Source organism: Phocoena sinus, chromosome 2 (assembly GCF_008692025.1).
Source record: "Phocoena sinus isolate mPhoSin1 chromosome 2, mPhoSin1.pri, whole genome shotgun sequence".
Taxonomy (NCBI): domain Eukaryota; kingdom Metazoa; phylum Chordata; class Mammalia; order Artiodactyla; family Phocoenidae; genus Phocoena; species Phocoena sinus.
The window spans coordinates 114929227-114937473 of NC_045764.1; the positions used below are offsets into that span (position 1 = coordinate 114929227).

At 38.2% G+C, this 8247-nt stretch overlaps 1 pseudogene; it reads left to right on the forward strand.

Annotated features, from left to right (window-relative positions):
- Positions 1 to 447: 447 nt before the first annotated feature.
- On the forward strand, positions 448 to 1339 carry LOC116746398 (annotated as a pseudogene).
- The last annotated feature ends 6908 nt before the right edge of the window (positions 1340 to 8247 follow it).

Sequence of the window (8247 nt, forward strand, 5' to 3'; positions counted from 1 at the left end):
GCCATGTGATCTTGGACAGATTACTTAATCTATGTCTTAGTTTTTTCGTCTTTTAAGTGGAGATGATGATGTCTACTTTAAATGGGTAATGTTGTATGGAAGTAATTAACACAGAAACAGGCATAGATGAGATGCTGAATAAATTCTACATCCAAAAAAGTTAATGTCTGCAGGTCTAAATTTTCACAGGCTCTACAATAAGTCTAATAATTAAAAATATGGTTGCATTTCTCAGAACCAGCAAATGGCAGAACATGAGGGTCATTGGGATAAAGATAATAGCAATAAATTCTGTAGGAGGCATTTGTTTTTAATCCTTAGACGGTTCCAAGATATTGGTACTTATCTACATATTAGAGTTAAGGTACAAAGAAGGAAGAGGGTAAAAAATGAATAAGGCAGGCTCTGGCAGCCCAGCGCCCTTGCAGCTTGTCGGGCGCATGGGTCATGGCCGGCCCAGTGCGGGGCGAGGGGGCCCCAGGCCCTGGACCTGCTGCGGGCCCTGCCCCGTGTGAGCCTGGCTAACCTGAGGCCAAACCCAGGCTCCAGGAAACCGGAAAGATGACCAAGAGGTCAGAGAAGAGGTAGAAAATGTGGCAGGGGCCACAAGGGAGAATGACAGAAAAGAACCCGGCCCTGGCTGGGCTTTGAGAGAGGCCACACTCCATTTTACCTTCGAATCTCAAAATTTGGGTTTAATGAAGGATGTAGCTTCAGGCGCCAGTATCAGCCTTTGACTCTCAACAGGCTGCAGTATCTTTTTGATTTGGGTCGAGTTTATCCTACACAACCTATTGACTTAACCCAACTTGTCAATGGGAGAGGTGTGACCTTCCAGCCATCTAAAAGGGATTATGGTGTCCAGCTGGTAGAGGAGGGTGATGACACCTTTAAGGCAAAAGTTAATATTGAAGTACAGCTGGCTTCAGAGCTGGCCACCGTTGCAATCGAGAAGAATGGGGGTGTCGTCACGGCAGCCTTCTACGACCCACGAAGCCTGGAAATTCTGTGAAAACCTATTGCATTCTTTCTCTGTGGACAACCCATTCCCAAGCGAATGCTCACCTCCAAGACACTGGTACCCTACTACACTGATGCAAGGAATCGTGGTTACTTGGCAGATCCTGCTGAATTTCCTGAAGCAAGACTGGAGCTCGCCAAGAAGTACGGTTATATTTTACCTGATATCACGAAAGACGAACTCTTCAAAATGCTCAGTACTCGAAAAGATCCAAGGCAGATTTTCTTTGGTCTTGCTCCCAGGTGGGTAGTGAATATGGCAGATAAGGAAATCCTCAAACTTATGGATGAGAATCTCCTCAAGTACTACAGCTCCTGAGTTCCTTCCAAGATAACAGATGGTAAAGGAGCTCCAGAAAGAGACTGAAACACACGTGTTTCCCATGGCATTTGCTTAATTTGTAATTCTGCAGATGTTGATGTTTTCTGTGTAATCATATCTCTCTTTTTTATCTAAATTAAAAACACAGTAAGCAAGGACTGTGTAGAGGATCTGGTGGATCTGTGTGCTTCTGTCTCAGAGATCTAAGCTCCCTGGTTCTCTGCCCAAGGAAGAGTGTAACTCTTAGACAATTTCCAGTTGAGTTTTCCGTCATCTTTACATCCAGATCTTGTCTTATTGTTGCAAATCAGAATGAACGCGCAGGTGGGATGGGATTGCTTTATCAGCTGCCTGGTCAAGGTCAGAGGGCTGCTAATGAGCTGGTGAGCTTCTTACTCGGTAGCTGCAAGGAAGCGCTGCTACCCAGCGTCAAGACAGTAAGCCTTCAGCTTGGGATGATTAAGATGTGGGATGTGAGTTGAAGATTTAAGACTGGTGAGTAGCTTCTAAGTAGTTCAATATTTGCTAGTAAAATTGAGACCAAAATTCCAAGGAAATTCATTTTCTCAACTCAGAGTAGATAAAAATGTTCAAGCCAGTAACATTTTTTTCCTTGAGGAAGGTAAATGTTCTAATTCTAATTGGTAAGATTTTACTTATTTCATAGACTTTGGAGACCTTTGTTTTTCAGTCATTTTAAATGCTTTTGAAAAAATGGTCAATGATCGTATAAGCCATAAAAACAATTGGTCATGTGAAAATTAAACTCAGTTAATTTAAAAGGTTCAGCAGTCAGTAAGCTCATTTAGCTTTGCAAAGATCTGTTGTATTGAAACCACAGTGAAAGCTTAATTTATCCTGATGCAATTAAATCTTGAATAATTCATGATAATTCTTCAACAGGAGAAATAAAATGATTCCTGCTTGTTTATTTTATGAAATTAAAAGAAAAAATGAATAGGGCATATTCCTGCCTTCTGAGAACTTACAGTCTCAGGTCCACCATTAGCACAATAAGAAATCTTTTGTATTGATGAATCAGTTGTATGCTATTTGAGTTTCTCAGCTTCAGTAAGAATTGTTAACTTATTTGAAATTGTTTGAAATTTATTTAGAATTTGTGGTAGTCTAAATATATACTGAAAATTATAAGATGTTAATTAAAAAATTGAAGAACACACAAACAAATGGAAAGATATTGTGCTCGTGGATTGGAAAAATTAATTTTGCTAAAATGTCCATACTACCCAAAGCAATCCACAGATTCAGTGTGATCCCTATCAAAATACCCATGCCCATGGCATTGTCACAGAGATAGAATAGACAATCCTAAAGTTTGTATGGAGCCACCAAAGGCCCCAAATAGCCAAAACAATCTTGAAAAATAAGAATACAGCTGGAGGCATTATTGCCTGATAGTGTTAATATTGAACTATATTACGAAGCTATGGTAATAAAAACAGTATGGTATTGGTGTAAAGACAGACACATAAATCAAAGGGACAGAACAGAGAGCTTCCAAATAAACCTATGTATATATATGGTCAACTAATTTACAGCAAAGGAGCCAAGAATGTACAATTGGGAAAGGACAGTCCCTTCAATAAATGGTATTGGGAAAACTGGACAGCCACATGCAAAAGAATGAAACTGGACCCCTATCTTTACACCATACACAAAAATTAACTCAAAATAGATTAAAGAATTGATGTAGGAAATGAAACCATAAGTCTCCTAGAAGAAAACATAGGTGGTAAGCTCCTTAATATTCATCTTGGTGATGAATTTTTTGAATCTGACTCCAAAAGCAAAGGCAACAAAAGCAAAAATAAACAAATGGGACTATACCAAACTAAAAAGTTTTGCCACAGTAAAGGAAACTATCAACAAAATGAAAAGACAACCTACTGAATGGGAGAAAATATTTTGAAATCATATATCTGATAAGGGGATAATATCCAAAATATATAAAGAACTCACACAACTCAATAACAAAAACCCCAAACAATTCAGTTAAAAAATGAGCAGAATATCTGAATAGACATTTTCCCAAAGAAGACATACAGATGGCCAACAGGTACATGAAAAGATCTCAACATCACTAATCATCAGGGAAATACAAGTCAAAACCACAGTGAGATATTGCCTCATACCTGTTAGAATAGGTATTATCAACAAGACAAGAGATAAGAAGTGTTGGCAAGAATTTGGAGAAAAGGGATCCCTTTTACACCATTGATGGGAATGTAAATTGGTGCAGCACTATGGAAAACAGCATAGAGGTTCCTCAAAAAATTAACAATAGAACTACCATATGATCCAGAATTTCCACTTTTGAGTATTTACCTGAAGGAACGAAAACACTAACTTGAAAAGATTTGTGAAAACCCCATGTTCATTGCAGCATTGCTTACAGTAGCCAAGATACGGAAACAACCTAAGTGTCCACTGATGAATGAATGGATAAAGAAAATATGGAATATATATACAGTGGAATATTATTCAGCCATAAAAAGGAATGAAATCTTACCATTTGCAACTATGTGGGTGAACTTTGAGGATATTAAGCTAAGTGAAGTAAGTCAGACAGAAAAGGACAAATAGCACATGATCTTACTTATGTGTGGAATCAAAAGAAAAAACTGAGCTAATAGATATAGAGAACAGATTGGTAGTTAGCAGAGGCAGTGTGTGGGGAGTGGGAGAAATGAGTGAAGGCAGTCAAAAGGTACAAACTTCCAGTTACAAAATAAGTAAGTCATGGGGATGCAATGTACAGTATGGTGACTATAGTTAATAATACTGCTTTGCATATTTGATAGTTGCTAAGAGATTTGATCTAAAAAGTTCTCATGACAAGAAAAAAAGTTTGTGATTATGTATGGTGACAGATGTTAACCAGCCTCATTGTGGTCCATGGCAAGCAGCTTTATGATTAAGGAGATGACTCAGAAGCTGCACATATTCTTCTCACATCTCATTGGCCTGAACTTAGTTATGTTGCTACTTCTAGCTGTAAGGGAGGCTGGGAAATGTACCGTCTAGATGAGTGGCTGGAGATTCTATTACGTAAAGAAAGAGAAACTGGACACTGGCTAATAATTAGCAGTCTCTGCCATATTCATTTACTCTTTCAACAATTTTAGTTCATATGTGACCACTGGTCTTTTATTCATGCTGTCATTGGCAACATAGGGACATGACTGATAATCCCAAGCTGCAGTTGAACCAAGACAAGAATACAAGAATGTTACTGATCCTTGGAATTATTTTCTTATATGTCACTGTATCTGTCTATCCATGTATCTATCTACCTATCTACCTATCATCCATCTATCAATCTATCATCGTCTATCTGCCTCATTTGTCCTGTCGATACATGTTTGTCTGAAATTCTGATATAAGAACCTCTTGGTTTTGGTTAGATTCAGTTTTGTCAAGGAATGTATATATTTTATTGGGAAAGTAACTGCATGCTAATGAAGGAGTAGGAGTTAACCAAGAGTAGAAATAATTATAAAGCACCTGTCAAAAGTGAAGTGCTATAGAAATGCTAAATAATGACACTAATAAAAAACTGATTGTCGTGACTTCAAAGGAAGTGTTAAGTTGGAGTGTTTTGACGTGTATGGCATTTGAATGATCTAAATAGGTGTTTAGATACTCACATGAGAGACTGTTCTAGCCACTCAAGGGAAATAAGAGTCTGTTCTACCCACTCAATATTTTGATGCTTCCGTTAGAATTTTCTCATATTTATATATTATTATTTTAAAAGTAAGGATTGTGTTGTCTTAATTAAACTCACATAAGGAAAGGACATTGCCTAACAAAAATGTGACATTCTTAGACTGCCTTGCTTTGTATCTTAAGTTCCTGGAGCACCTTAAGCTCATAAATGCCTCTGATATGCTCCAGTGCCCCTGAATCTATGGCATAACCAGACGCGCAAGTCAGGACTGCAAATAGATGGTGAATTCTTGTTAGAGTTAGTGCTTTGGGTTAGGTAGCTTCCTTGTTTTAAAGATGTATCTTCAAATATTTATTAGATACAGGAGCCTTCTCCAAAGGCAATAATCTGGTGATTAGAATGTTAAGTGAAAGAGAAATGGATGGGTTATATTGCTTGTGTCAGTATTTCTTTTTTTTTAAAGTTCTTAGTTTATTAATCTTCTCATGAAAAATCTGTACAATCACCACAGAAGTATCAGTAGTTTTAAAACAAGAAAAGATAAGTACTTTACATTGTAAACTCCTAAGTGTTTGAGATATCCTCAAGCTCAACCCCACCCTACTCATGCATGATCTTGTTTAAAATATTAATTCCAAAGTGAAACCTCTAGCTCTGGATTCAGAGTTGAGTTCAAATCTATCCTGTGGTCTTGGTTCACAGTGTGATCTTCTTTCATACCTCCATTTCTTCACTGGTTAAATGGGTGTCGGAATAATAATAGCAACCTTCTTAATAGGATTGTGAGAATTAAATGAGAAAATGCACATGAAGTGCTTGCCATAGTGCCTAGAATATGGCAAATGCTCAGTAAGTGTTAGGGATGGTTGTCTGCTTTTCTCATTTGCTCAGATATTATATGAGAGTAGCCTTCACAATCTTTTCTGTGGGTGATTTCAAATCTCAAATTTTCTGATGTTTCATAGAAATATTCTTTCATGATATGGCAGTATGGCTTAGTGGTTGAGCTAAAAAAAAATTCTAGCTCCACAAATCAATCTCTAGCTGTGTACTTGGGTGAGTTGGTTAACCTTTCCATTCTTGAGTTTTTTCATTTGTAAAACAGAGATAATAATAGTACCTACCTCAGAGGGTTCTTGTGAAAACTAAAGGGTATGTAAAGTACTTAACCCAATGTCTGGCACATAATAAATGTTCAACAAATATTACATCTCACTCATTTTAAAGCTTAAAATGGTTATTTATTTATTTGGTAAAATGAATAGTTATTTTGGGTGTCTGGTTTTACCATTTTGAACACTGTAGATTTCCCCACTTTAAGGATGTTTTTTTCAGTGCCTTGTGGTCTTCAAAGTGGGTTCTCAATTGTACATGTTAGGACAGGGTGTGCTGTCACGAACAGATGAAAGGAAAACAACCCCAAACTGAGAATCTAACTTTCTAACTTTCCAGTTACATGCTTAGTTCTAACACCCATGCTCAGATTTCTTACAATAGATGCCAGTGAATACATCTGGGAGTTTTATTATCTTTTCTCCTTTTTAAACTTCCTAATAAAGTGAACAGATGGTAGACAACTGGGGTCAGAGGTGAAGAGAACTGGTACTACAATGATTAATTTCCTCTCCCAGAGGACTTCTGGGCATTTTCCTAGCATCCCAACTGGTTACTTGTAGTTTTGATGGGGAGGCCTGAGGGCTGAAGAAGAGGGTGCAGGAAAGGGAGTCGTTGTGTCTGGCTGCTCCTTCAAAACCACCTGGAGCAGGTACGATACCGGTGAGGTTGTGAACAGAAGCTCTGCCCTGAGAACCCACACCTAGTGGGCTGCAGTGCTGGACTTCTCTGTGGCCCTGTGGGAGCTTCAAAGGCAGAACGTGTATCTTACTAGATTTGGTTTATCTTGCGTTTAACACTGGCGTGATAGCTGCTTAATAGTTGTTTATTAGCCTAATACCTGAAGGTAAAAGATACCTCTCGATAATCTTTGTTAAATTTGATTTAGTTTAGGTGTTGCTAGTGATGGGTGATCATACTCTTTGTCCACTTTATACTCAATAATTTTGTGAACTAAAACAAGGTTAATATGTACTAAAGAAACCCGTGAAAAATCCTTTTGTGAAAATTGATTAATCCTTGCCTACTGTGTACTTTGTAAATTTCTCTCTTCCTAAAGTAATAGAGAAGGACGAATCTAAAATAAAATGCTACAGAACAAGCATAACAGCCTGGGGAATCTGAAGTCACCACTTCTTCAATTTTAAAATGTAGATCTGTCTACTTACCACTTTCTTCTTTCAAGATTTCCTGCCACCAAATGTTAAATTAAAACATCTCTATGGGTAATTGAAAAAGCAGATATGAAAGCACTATCGACTCTTCAGAATGGAAGTGTTATATTTCACTCTTCTGTTATTATTTAGAAGTGTTTGCTTAATTCCTTGTGGAGCCAAATCTCTGAGGTAGAAATTTTAAGGTTTTCCCCTTGGGGCAGAGGTGTAAGGGGTGAGGCAAGGGGGTAAAATTTTGGGGTTTCTTTCAGAAGTTGTGCAGAGAGCGTTCTCAGATCAACTGTCCCCTGGCTCTTCTCTCATTGGCTGTGAATATTGGGATGGGGGGTTAGCCTTTTCCTGCAGTTACCGCTGAACCAGAGCATGGACATGGTAAAGAACCAGGCATGACATATTGGATATGACTCCAAGAGAGCCCTGGAGCTCACCCCTTGACCCACCTTTATCTTTCAGCAAAAGGAGGAAAGTGAGTCCTTTCCAGAGCTTGTTCAGGGCTCCATGGTGCTGGGCTCAGGCAGGATGCAGCCACTGAAGTGTAGTGCATTTTAAAATACTCTTTCTGGGAAATGAAAACATGATTTTGAAGTAGTCTGTAGTATTGAAATGCAGCACTCTGCTTCTGTTCAAAGCAAGACTAGCTTTAGACTCACTGGTGCAGAAGGGTTCTCAAGGCGAAGAGGCTCAGAAACAGCAGGAATGGGATCTTCAGAAAGGTATCGCTCATCCTACAAAACAAATTGCTCTAATTAAAAAAAAATGCATCACAGTAGCAAGAGTAGCTCAGTTGGTAATGTGGTGGTAGAAGCAAGTTGTAAAAAGCCTCCATAGAAATATCTGCTATATACTGGATATATAAATATCCAGTTTATACAATAATATGCTGTTTTGAGTTATGATGAAAAGGATTGGAAATTGATGGTCAGTGG